The sequence below is a fragment of the Ochotona princeps genome, chromosome 3 (genome assembly GCF_030435755.1).
Source record: "Ochotona princeps isolate mOchPri1 chromosome 3, mOchPri1.hap1, whole genome shotgun sequence".
Classification (NCBI taxonomy): domain Eukaryota; kingdom Metazoa; phylum Chordata; class Mammalia; order Lagomorpha; family Ochotonidae; genus Ochotona; species Ochotona princeps.
The window spans coordinates 68,275,662-68,288,858 of NC_080834.1; positions in this window are offsets into that span (position 1 = coordinate 68,275,662).

Here is a 13,197-nt window from a genome sequence, read left to right on the forward strand (position 1 = left end):
GTGTCCCCATAAACTTTGGTTTATGTTTTATGTTTTTATGTTTTAATCTTATCCCATAAACTTTTTGTAAAGTATCAGGGCTTTTACCATTCTTTCTATCCATTTTATATTTTTTTCATACCTCATTATAGCAGAATCCATATTGATCTGATATGGGCTTTTTTCAGACTGATACCTTATGCTTTTCAGTGCCTCAAACTGGATCCAATGAAGCCATGTTTTAGCAAGATTTAGTGTAACCATTTTTGAAATGCATGCATAGTTTTTTCCATTATACGTATTTTCCATGATTCTTTTGGATATCCCTCTTATATCTCAGATTTATGTGTTTTCCATGCAATACTATCTACACTGAGAAAATATTTATCAACTTGATATTTAGCTTTCTGAGCTACTTGGAAATCTAGCTCAGAGAAACAGATACTAAGTTTCAGTACTGCATGAAATACCAATGTTCTCTTTCTCTCCCTTTAGGTCCAAAAGCCATGTATACCATACCCTTCTTTCCTCAATTGGATCTATGGATTACTTCTACTTCTACTTCCATAAATACAATCCCTGAATAGCCACAGGTCATATATGTGTATATTCGTCAAGTAGGGAATGACCACTTGAGACAAAATTCAGTACTATAAATTAATCAGTAATGCTTAATTAAATCAAAAAAATTGCTGAAATACACCAGAGTCCGTCTTCTATTTTCTCAAGAAAACTGCTTTCCTGCCACATCTAAGACCCTTTTTTCTCTCCTTGCTTAATACCCTACAGGAAAAATGGGGAACTCAATGACCCTAACACATGAATGACTAATAGTTCAATAGTCTTTGAGCTCTGTCCTGTGCTGTAGGCATTCTGTGATAGGCATCAAATTCTCCCAGCTATGACAATGTAACACTAGTGATGTTTGCTCTTCCTTCTTCAATGTTGAGATTCTAACATGTTGCCTTATTTCTAAGAGAAAGTCCAAAACAAGTGTTACACATCAATGCCTCACATCTATTTTGGCATGATAACCTTACCCACCAAGTAAGAGTTTATTACAAACAAAAATGTGAGAAGCATTTACAGTTTCTAAAATTAAGAGTCAGATGATGCCAGGTAATATTTGGCAAAAAAAAAATTATCATGGACAACTAATTTTATCAGCTAAATCTGTGATGACTGACAATCCCCTGACTTTGTACAATAGCATACTTAAAATCCAAGTTCACACTCATGTTAATACATACTTTGACAATAAGTTAAAGCATCTTATCAAAGGGAAACCTACTGGTTGAAATATCATTCCAAAATAACATAGGGCCCAGCGTAGTAGCCTAGTAGCTAAAGTCCTCAAGTTAAACACACCAGGATCCCACATAGGCACCGGTACGTATCCCAGCAGCCTCGCTTCCCATCCAGCTCCCTGCTTGTGGTCTGGTAAAGCAGTCAAGGACCACCCAAAGTCTTGCAACCCTGCACCCGTGTGGGAGACCCGTAAGAAGCTCCTAGCTCCTGGCTTCAGGTTGGCGCAGCTCTGGCCATTGCAGTCACTTGGGGAAAGTATCAATAGATGGAAGATCTTCCTCTTTGTCTCTCCTCCTCTGTATATCTGACTTTGCAATAAATACAAATTTTTTTAAAAAAATAACCTAAAGCCATTTATGTGCATTATTCAACCGAACTATCAAGCAAGGTCTCTATGGTAAAAAAATAAATAAATAAATAAATAAATAAATAAGGAAACATAACATGTTCTGGTACCTTATTTAATGAATTGCAGGTATTTAAGGATTTAAGGAATGAGCCAAAATATAGGAACATTCAAGTCTGTTTCCATGTGGCTGTGTGTCTTTCTGCCTCTCAAATAAAAATGAAAGTTGTCATCTGTTAATGTTAATCTAATAAAGTCCAGGCAGCAGGTAATATAATAAAGTGGCTTGGTATCTTAAATAGGACCTTCATGTCATTTGCATTTATTTCTACTCCTAAAAGTAAAGGACTTAAGCAAGTTCTGGTGTCCTATCATAAAGCAGGACTGATAATGTACTGTACATTTCTCTTAAGAACTAGAAGATTCTGAATTTTTTCATCATAAACATTAAGTGTTTAAAGAGATCTGCTTATCCTGATTTGGCACTACACAATGTACTCTTGCTTCAAGACATTTAGTAGTACCCCATAAATGTACACAGGCTTTTTTATCAGTTCAATTTTAAAATTTTAAAATTTTAAAATTTTTTACTTTAAAATTTACACTTGAATTCATTAATAACTTGGTCTGACATGTTGAATTCATATGACCCAGACATTGCTAAAAGGCAGCATGTTAAAGCTAAAAAAAAAATGATACCTTAAATCTAATTAAACAAGTAACTTGCATGGAAGTTTATAAAACCTTAAATAACTTTATTTTTGGAAACTTGTGAATGATTCTCCCAAAGAATTAGTTGTTTTAACTTCTTGGTGACGCATATCTAATACTACTCCAAAAATAAAGAAACAATATTTTCCTCTCAAAATTAAAAAGCCTATAATAGAAATCATTTGCTAACTTAAACAGAATATTGCTGTGTCTTAGTTAAAACTAAATACATTCTGGAAGAATCTAAATTGGATCTTTTCATAACCAAAGAGGCTAAAGATTAAATAGATATTTAACAATAAAGCTCCTATAATAAAGAACACCTGAACATAACATGGAGCTGCCTCTGGCATTGTGAAGTCTGTTTCTCCACAAACTGTAATCTTTATGAACAAATGCAGTCTATAAAAGGCTAGATCCTCCAGAAATTTTTTTGATAAACATCTGTAATTATCTCTTCATGCAAGTACTCTCTACAGGCAAGCAACTATAGCAATTCAAGCATTTTAACTGGTGGTTAGGTAAGTTCTTTAATGGTCAGACTTCTGCGGCACTTGCATTAAATCTATAATTCAGTGACAAGTAGCTCAGGAAAGAAGCCTAGAAAAGTTTTTATGCTGTTTTCTGCCAGTTGGTTAATAGTTTTAGACCTTATATTTAGATTTTTGATCCATTTTGAGTCTATTTTTATGCAGAGTGAAAGGATCAAGATTCAATTTTCCATATACTGATATCTAGATGTCCCAGCATCACTTGATGAAGGGGCCACACTTTCTCCACTTTTATGTTTTTGGCAGGTTGTGGGAGATAAGTTGGCAGTAGACACATCAACTTATTTCTGGCTTTTCTGTTATGATTCATTGGCAATATAATTATGTTTATGTCATATTACACAAAACAATAGCTCTGTAGTGTATCTTTAAAAATAAAGCATTGTGATGACTGCACTTTGTTCTAAATTGCTTCAGTTATTCAGCTCTTTTATGCAATCACATGGGTTTTAGCATAGGTTTCTAGCATAGTTTTCCTGGGGCTGGCACAGTGGCTCAATTAGCTAATCTTCCACTTTCAAGTGCTGGCATCCTACATGGGTGCCAGTTCATGTCCCAACTGCTCCACCACTGCTCCACCTGTGTTTATGGACGGGAAAAATAGAGGGACCCTGCACTCACACAGGAGACCCAAAGGAGGCTCCTGGTTTCAGATTGGCTCAACTCTGCCCATTTTGGCCATTTGAGGAATGAACCAGTGGAGGAAAGAAGTTTGTCTTTCCTTTCTATAAATGTGCCATTCCAATGAAGATAAATACATCTTGAAAAAAAATGGAATGCCATTATCCAAGGATGTTTCAGTGGTCTCAGAGGCCGTACTAGTCTCCTTGTTTCTTTAACTAAAATACCTGATAGGATCTTCTTTAGAGGAGAAAAGAGGTTTGTTTTGGAGTCAGCATTGTATTTTAGTACTAAGCTACTAGCTACAATTCTAGCCATTTCATAGCAGAGCAGCAGTTTGAGTCCCAGCTACTCTACTTTCAATCAACCTCCTGTTAATACATTTGGAAAGACAGTGAAAGGAGGCTCAAGTATTGGTTGGACTCCTGCCACACACATGGGACACCTGGATGGAGTTTGTGGCACCTGATTCTGTCTTGGTCTAGCTCCAATCCTCTCAGCAATTTTGGTGGTAAACCAGTTAATGAAAGATTTCCTCTCCTCTCTTCTCTCTCTACCTGTCCCATTTCCTCCTCTCCCCTGTCTTTTCCCTCTCCTTTCTCTTCTTTCTCCCTTCCCAATAAATCAAATACTTTTTAGAAAAGTTTACTTCAGCTTACAGTTGAATGTCACAAGCACACATTAGAGACTAATTATGGTGGATACAAAAACAAATTTACATGGTCAGGGAGGGAGGAGAAAGATCATAAGCTGAACTGGAACTCAAAGGAATGTCACAAAACCGTGATAAAATAAATTACAAAAACTGTGCTCCGAGATCATGCTCCCAGTGCCTCCAACGGCTTCTTGCCAGCCCCTCGTCTCAGAATAATCCGTTGATATCTTCTACTCTCAATCAACCATTAGCAGTGAACCATTAGAGTTTAAACATCTTCTTGAGTTTCGGGGAGATAAATCCAATTGTACCCATAACACATAATGTCTATTTTTTCATATTTTTTTCTGGTATAATTCAAGAGATTTGTCTTCCAGATCAAACATGTCCACTTTTTCCCCATTGGGAATCCCTTCCGCTGAGGAACTTGGATTATGTTTATCAAACCTGTTTATTCCATTCTGTATGCCTCTATCTTTTATGTATTCCAGAATTCACACTTCTCCTTTGCTAGGATTCAGTGCTGTTTCTTTGGAATATTACTATTTCTTTCTCTGGTTCTTCTTTGTGGAGAAGCAACACTGACTATCTCTATATAATCATTTTGCCTATCTTCTCACTATTTGATGTTTCTGAAGATCTTGTAGGCTTTTTCTGCTCATATTTCCCCTTTTCTCTTACAAAATTCCATTTTTTCCAGCAGCATAAATCAATCTATCATTGATTCCCTTAAATACTGAAAGTAAATTATCATACACTGAATTATATGTAAGAATATTTGATTAGTTTCATAAAGATTTTTTGAGATTTATTTATTTATTTTTGGAAAGGCAGACTTACAGAGATAAGGAAAGAGAAAGATTTTCCATCATCAGATAGTCACAACAGCTGAAGATGAGCCCATCTGAAGCCAGGAGCTTCTTTCAGGTATCCCTCATGGGCACAGGGTCCCAGGACTTTGGGTCATTGTCAACTGCTTCCCCAGCCCATAAGCATGGAGTTGAATGGAAAGTGAGCATCCAGGACATGAACTCACACCCATATGGTATCCCAGCACATGCAAGGCAAGATTTAGCCATTAGGCTTCTGCTCTGGGCCCAGTTTCATGAAGATTTAAAACAAACTACGTTTTGAAATAATCACGAACAAAAGTCAATAAAAGGCTTGACTGAAATGACACTCACTTAAGGAATATTAGAAAAAGTTACTCAAGACGCAAAAAGAACATATAAATTGAAACCAATCTTAAGAAACTGGAAAAGGAAAGCAATTATTTTAGTGTCATAAAATAAGCAAATTGTATTTTCAAGGCTCTATTTGCACACTCACAATAATTCAACTACTTCTCAAATAATTATTAACACCCTATATTCTGACAACAAAATACATAGTTCTTCATTCTCTCAGGACATTGAATTTACAGACATAGTTTTTAAAAATAAATCCTAGTTTATTCTGTTACCAGGGAAACTCAGAACAGCAGCATCATCCAAGCCAAACTCTTCAATATTTGTACATCTATCCCTGAGATTTTACAGAAGTTTGCAACTTAAAATATGTTTTACTTGATTCTACTTTCTGTCCCAGCAGTTTCCTGCCTCTCCAACTCTAACATAAACAGAAGTTTAAATAGTTTGTTCAAGTCATATACCTAGTTAATGGCAAAGTTAAATTTCCTGAATCCTAATCTAGGACTCTTCACATACCACAATGGCCAAAAATTCCATAATGTAGAACACAATGAGTATACCCCACACCATCAAACTACACCCAAATAAGAATTTACATACTTGGGATCCAGATTTAAAGAGCAGCTCAGATCCATCTTGTCCAGCTAGTTAGTATTTAGTACTGTGACTGATTCACTATTCTTCACAGAAGGTCCCACTATTTTCATAAAACACCAATATGCATCTCTTGAAAAGACAAATTTACATAAAATATAGATACCTGTCAAGATCCTTGTGGATTCATACATGTATAAAGTTGACCAGTTTTAGAACCACACAGATAGAATCTGATTTCTATATAAGAAAATTAAAGGAAATTATTTAAATGAAACTCTCCCACAATTCTTACCAGCATTTACTACAGTTAATATCTCTTCTTGTTTTTAGGACATTGACTGGGTTACTTTTCCCACTTCCTACTGAAAAATGTCTGAAAACTTTGTTCCAGATTATTTTAAATTACTTGAATACAAACAAAGGTTAATTAGTCTTAATTATTTAAAAGTAGGTCACACATTTGTTGTCCCTTAAATTAAAATGCCTCATGGCTGTTGATCTAAGACTGCCGCAAGGTCCTGGGCCTCTTCTCTTTTGCTTCTGAAAATAAACAAGACATTTAAGTTCTTGCTCAATTATTTTTAGGATCATTTATTATGTCTAATACTATAAACATTAAGTTTTTCCCACATGTCACACTTTTTTAATTAAAGTATTTCATAGCCATGGAACTACACATAAAATGCAACCAAGATAAGACCACCATGAAATGCTGCCAAGAATAGACACAATGTGTTCATGAGTTCAGGCTCTGTGTTCTGATTCAGGAAGAGCTCAGAGATGCTGAGGTTGATGGCCTACACCCATCTAGAAGTTAATAGTCTATGGGTTACCTACAGGCTTAACTCTAGTTAAGAAGTTTTACTTTAACATTCAATGTCAACATAATGTTATATTAAGTTCAGTAATTATCTTCAAGGAGAATGCCTAAATCACCCTTTAACCACAACACTCTATACAATTGAGACACCAAGTGCTATGCTTTGGAAACAGTTTATTCTCCGAAAGTCAAAAGTTGAAAAGTTAGTCCCCAGTGGCCATGCAACATATGTTGAAATATCATATAGTTATTATATATTAAACATTTAAATGAAAATTTAAAAGAGCTGTAAGTATAGTCCATACACATCACTTTTTATATTTCATAAGAACAAGCATAACCAAAGAAACATAAAAACATAACTCCTAATTTTGATGAGCTGTGATCTTGCATGTTCAAAAATGAAGAATAAATGTATTACTTCTTCTGTGGTCACATAAAGATAATATAATAAGAGGCATTATGCATACATTGATCAGCACACTCTAAGAGTATATGCACGCACTTGCACACACATTTGTAGAAATGACTCTACTGCCTCAGGAAACTTTCTCCATTCTCATTTTGACCCATAATTGGTCTTGGTTAATCACTGACTTAGGAAGTAAAAAGTTGGGGCTATGAGAGACAGTTTACTCCCTTCTGAATTTTCATTTTTTTTTAAAGATTTATTTATTTTATTACAAAGTCAGATATACAGAGAGTAGGAGAGACAGAGGGGAAGATCTTCCATCCGATGTTTCACTCCCCAAGTGAGCCGCAATGGGCCGGTACGCGCCGATCCGGTGCCGGGAACCTGGAACCTCTTCCCGGTCTCCCACGCGGGTGCAGGGTCCCAATGCATTGGGCCGTCCTCGACTGCTTTCCCAGGCCACAAGCAGGGAGCTGGATGGGAAGTGGAGCTGCCGGGATTAGAACCGGCGCCCATATGGGATCCCGGGGCTTTCAAGGCGAGGACTTTAGCCGCTAGGCCATGCCGCCGGGCCTGAATTTTCATTTTTAAAAACAATTTTTTCCAATGTACTCATGTCTTGTTAATTTAATAGTATGTATGATCAAATAGAGAAAAAAAATTAAAACAAAAGCCAAATTCAACAAAACTTAAAAAAGCCAATGTAATTTAGCAAGACAATCTCAAAAGCAGTGTATGAGAATCAGTCTTACCCAAGCTAAAATACAAATTCCAGAGACTTTGAGATAAAATTGGCTCTATCATTTATTAACTGCAGAAACTTGATTGTATTACTTACACAAGCTTACTGATGCATATATAGGAAAGTAACTGAAGATGATCCAAGTTTTTGGGCTTAGGGGATCACCTGGGACACCCAGACATAGTTCCTGGTTCCAGAGTTTGGCCTTGCCCAGCCCTAACCATTACAATCATTTGGGGTGTGAGCCAGTGGACTAATGATCTCTTTCTCTTTCTTACTCAACCTTTCAAATAATTAAATCTTAAAAAAAAGAGTGAGCCCTAATGAAAACTATGGACTTTGAGTGACAATGAGTCAACTAAGATTCATCAGGCATCTGGTGCTGATGTTGATTTTGGAGGAGGCTCTACATATATGATGACAGAAGTTACAGAACACCTGTTTTTAAGAACATAAAGATACTATATACATATACAAAAATATATATAATCATAAACAAGAGGCTGTGGAAAATTCTAGCTCAACTGTTTCAGAGGCAAACAATGATTATCAATAAAATTGTATCCAGTAAATTAATTAGAATGACTCCTAAAGTATTTCTGTCAAGCTGCTTTAGTTTACTCACAGTGAGTGGAGTAAGAGAAAAGGTACATTTATCTAAGTATTAAATTGCTTTTAAGATGAACCTAGTCTACAAGTATCAGAAGTGATAAAATGAAAATTAGATTATGCAGAGGATAGAACAGAATTTTTAAAAAGCTTTCTCCATAATTAGTCTCCTCATTTTGTCCAATAACCACTAGCATCCTTTTATGACAAGAGCCATCCAACCCTGGAAGCTGCTTTTCAAACTATGCAGCTGTGCTATCATTTGGGGCATTGGAAATTCTCAAAATTGTGGCATTACAGCATATGCAAAGACAATTACAGAACTGAAGAAACTCCACTGATTTCTGAAATGAAGGGAAAAACGCTTTGCATTTGTACATGGATGATCATGTACATATTTCTCCTTTAGGAATAAAATTCCTCCAATACTATTTTTGGAATTTGTAAAAGGCTTTAGCTAAGGCTGACAGAACTTTCTCTTTATTAAGCAAGCAGGTCACAAGTCAGTGCATCTTAAACAACTACAGAACTGTAAGAATTGCATGGGTCTATGGAGGAAACAAGTGTTATTATGATGTCCTACAGACACATAAGCAGCTCTTTCAAGTTCAAGAGGCTGGCCAAGATTACTGTCAATCTCTCTGGATTCATCAACATGTAACCATACTACTACCCCTTCAGACAGGTCAGTTCAGCAAAAGCCAGATAATATGAGACAAAAATGTAAACAGTGAAAATCCATACTCAAGTCATAATCTCTGAGTAAAGAAAAATGGCCATCTATGTTATAACTGCTGTACAATTTTCCTAATTTCTTTCCCTCCTCAAAAAGCAAAATCAGTATTATACATAATCTTTAAAAATCATACAAGTAAGCAACTATGACATCTTAAAATCTTATTAGAGAAAACTGAATAGCTGTATTAGTGTTTTCCAGCTACAGCTAAAGATATGGGCAACAAAATGAGCTGAGGGTATCATAGATTTCCTCATATGATAAATTCAGAACCAGGACATAACTGTGTAAATCGTAGGTTCATGTGGAAAACTAGAAATAGTGCTTTAAATATTTTAACAAAAAACTGAAGTCTGCCTTCTCAAATACTACTTTCATATCATAAAATCTAACTATGTACATTAATAAGCATAACCCACCACTAATCTGTTGGTACCATGCAAGATAAAAAAAAAATAGGCAGAATGATTAACTTTTAAGATGATGCTTACCAGTCCTGGCGGCATGCCCTAGCAGCTAAAAGTCCTCGCCTTGAATGCACCAGGATCCCATATGGGCGCCGGTTCTAATTCCGGCAGCTCCACTTCCCATCCAGCTCCCTGCTTGTGGCCTGGGAAAGCAGTTGAGGATGGCCCAATGCATTGGGACCCTGCATCCATGTGGGAAACCCGGAAGAGGTTCCAGGTTCCCAGCTTCAGATCAGCGCAGCACCGACCATTGCGGCTCACTTGGGGAGTGAATCATCAAAGAGAAGACCTTCCTCTCTGTCTCTCCTCCTCTCTGTATATCTGACTTTGTAATAAAAAAATAAATAAATCTTTAAAAAGAAAAAAGGATGAAGCTTACCTATTTGATCAGGGTAAGAAAGATCAAGGGTCAGGGGAAAGTGGGTGTGATCATTGTTTTCAATTTTTTTTCTTTTTACTATACCTGGGGGGAAAGGGGAGACAAAGGGAAAAACCATACCCAGGCTCCCAACAGATCTAGTACCAGAGGATGGGAAATAGCCACCCAGTATCAACCCATGATCCCATGCAGCATGCGTTCTGAAGGTTCTGCCCAGGTGGTTTCAATAATTCTTAGATGTGGTCAATCTCACTAACCCAAAGATGAAGGAACACTTTCAAAGTCCGTTGTCTGATGTAGTTCACCTTACAATCTCCACTTGCACAGATATTTGCTGTCATCATTGGATTGGGATAGTTGTTGAAACTGTTCTGTTTTCCCTCCTCTGCTGTGGTAATTGATGTCTTTTGAAGGTCCCAGTGGGCTGCCATATCTTCCATGTGGATCTGGCCCAACCACCTACTTCTCCATCTTTTCTACTGAGGACAAGTTCTTGCAGGTGGGCCCAAGGAGCTAGGCCAGATGACCCGGAACCTGCTGAGCCCTCTGACCCCAGAACTCAGAGTAAGCACCCACTGTGCAGGTGGGTGCCATCTGGTTTTCATGGATTAATATTTACCAGTTACAAAGACTTCCCTTCTGCCAGCAAAATCTGTAGTTGAAAAGATACATCCGGGCTCGGCGGCGTGGCCTAGCGGCTAAAAGTCCTCACCTTGCATGCCCCGGGATCCCATATGGGCGCCAGTTCTAATCCCGGCAGCTCCACTTCCCATCCAGCTCCCTGCTTGTGGCCTGGGAAAGCAGTCGAGGACGGCCCAATGCATTGGGACACTGCACCCGCGTGGGAGACCTGGAAGAGGTTCCTGGTTCCTGGCTTCAGATCAGCACAGCACCGGCCCATTGCGGCTCACTTGGGGAGTGAATCATCGGACGGAAGATCTTCCTCTCTGTCTCTCCTCCTCTCTGTATATCTGACTTTGTAATAAAAATAAATCTTTAAAAAAAAAGATACATCCAACTTGGCTATGCTGTAGAGCAAATTAACCTAACATTTATAGAATATTTCACCAAAGAGCTATAGGATCAACATTCTTATCAGCATGTGGGACATTTTCCAGGATAGAACAAATATTAAACAACCAATCATGCCTCAGTAAATTCTGCAATGTGAAATCATGTCACATATCCTCTCAAACTACAAAAGAAAGAAAAACAAAAGCAGAGATCAGCTACAAGAACAACAGGAAGCACACAAATGCACAAAATTAGAACAGCATGGGATCTCAGCACTTCCACAGTGAGGACTTAACTACTGAGTCACTGTGCCAGGCCCAGGAAAGGCTTTTCTTGACAGAACATGAATAGACCTTTACAGGTGTTGATGTGGCTGGAAAATCCTGTGTTCATACCACTGAGAAAAGGGTGTGACAAGCAGAGCTCTGTCCCGATACCAGATGTTGCTGCATACATATGGGCACTTGGTTACCTCCTTGGGGTAGAGAACCAAAACATTAGAGACACCCTCTCCTGAGTTTTTCCAATCTGCTTTAGAAGCCTTGGGGTTGGAGGCCCATCAGGACATCGTGCTGAAGTATGACATCATGGGTGAAGTCAGACGTGTCCAGTGGTGTGTAAAAAAAAAAAAAGGAAAAAAAAGGTGCTGCAGGTACATACCATGAAGTTCAGGCCCAGTAAGGAGCACTGCCTGAGACTGCCAGCAGATGGGTACATGCACAATGTGTCAGTGGCCATGCATTTGCTTCTGCACATGCACACAGGTGACGTGCTTGGTAAGCGAACCCACCTTTTCCCACACTGTCTTGCTGACCAAGTCCCAAGGACAGTTTGAGGACTATGTAGCCTGCATAGGGTTGAACATGTCATAATATCACATGTTATAATACCACATGTTCTCACTCCTATGTGGAAACTAAAAGAAAAAAATCTAATCTAAGCACAGAATAGTGGGTGGGGAGAAATTGGAGTTTGGATAATGGTCACAAAATCGAAGTTATATTGAAGTAATAGATTTCTGGGGTTACAAAGCAATGAAAGTTCACAGCACCTCAGTTTAAGATATTATCATTGAAGCCACTTTGATTTAAAAAAAAGATAAAGGAAGGTGGGGAAATATAGTAAACAAATTTTCATAAGAAATTGCATAAAGATAGGCTTGAAAGATAAACCAAATGAAGAGCAAACCACATCCTGTTTTCTGTAAAACTTTTGACATGTTTAAGATATGTAATCACAGATGCCATTATTTACATCCTCCTCCAAGAGAAAACCCAAACAATAATAATAATTAGCAGAATTTTTTTTACATCAGAACCTGAGAGAAAACAGAAGAATTCAGCAAAGGAGATACAGGAATCCCATAGGACAGAGAGCCAGGATAGCAGCACAGAGGAAGGAGCAGAGCCGGCTGGTCCTTGCAACTCTGGCAGCATCCCCATTTCAAGAAAAGGAATGAACAGGAGATCCTCATTGGAATCATCTCCACAGATGCCTCACACTGACAGTCCTAGCTACAGGAGAGACCTGCAGTTGTCACAGACTTGCATTCTGGTAAAGGGAATTCCCTGGAATACATGCTAGCTTTAATTCAGAGAAGGAACTCACAGTATCTGTTCGAAAATTTACAGTGCACCAGCATTTTGAGAAAAGAGTTAATTTCAGAATCCACACTGCCATATGAGACATACACAAATCTGGAGTCCCAAAGACATTTACTACAGAAGCAAAAAGAACTGCAGCCTCATGAACTCAACTAGACCCAGCAGAGTAACTGTTCCCAGTATCCTATCCCACAGAGCATTCTGCATTACACACACACACACACACACACACACACACACACAGAGGCAACTCAGAGCAGCAGAGTTATCCTGGCTTCAGGACTCTGGAAGAATGTGAATGCTTACCCACTAAGTCTTGAGGCCAAAACATTCCATTCTGTCTTCAACCTTTGCTACCCTGGGTCATGCTCATTGCCACTGGCTTCACTACACTACAAACATACAGGTCAGGGCTCCTAGAATCTCAAAATCATCTCCTGGAGGCTACCATCAACC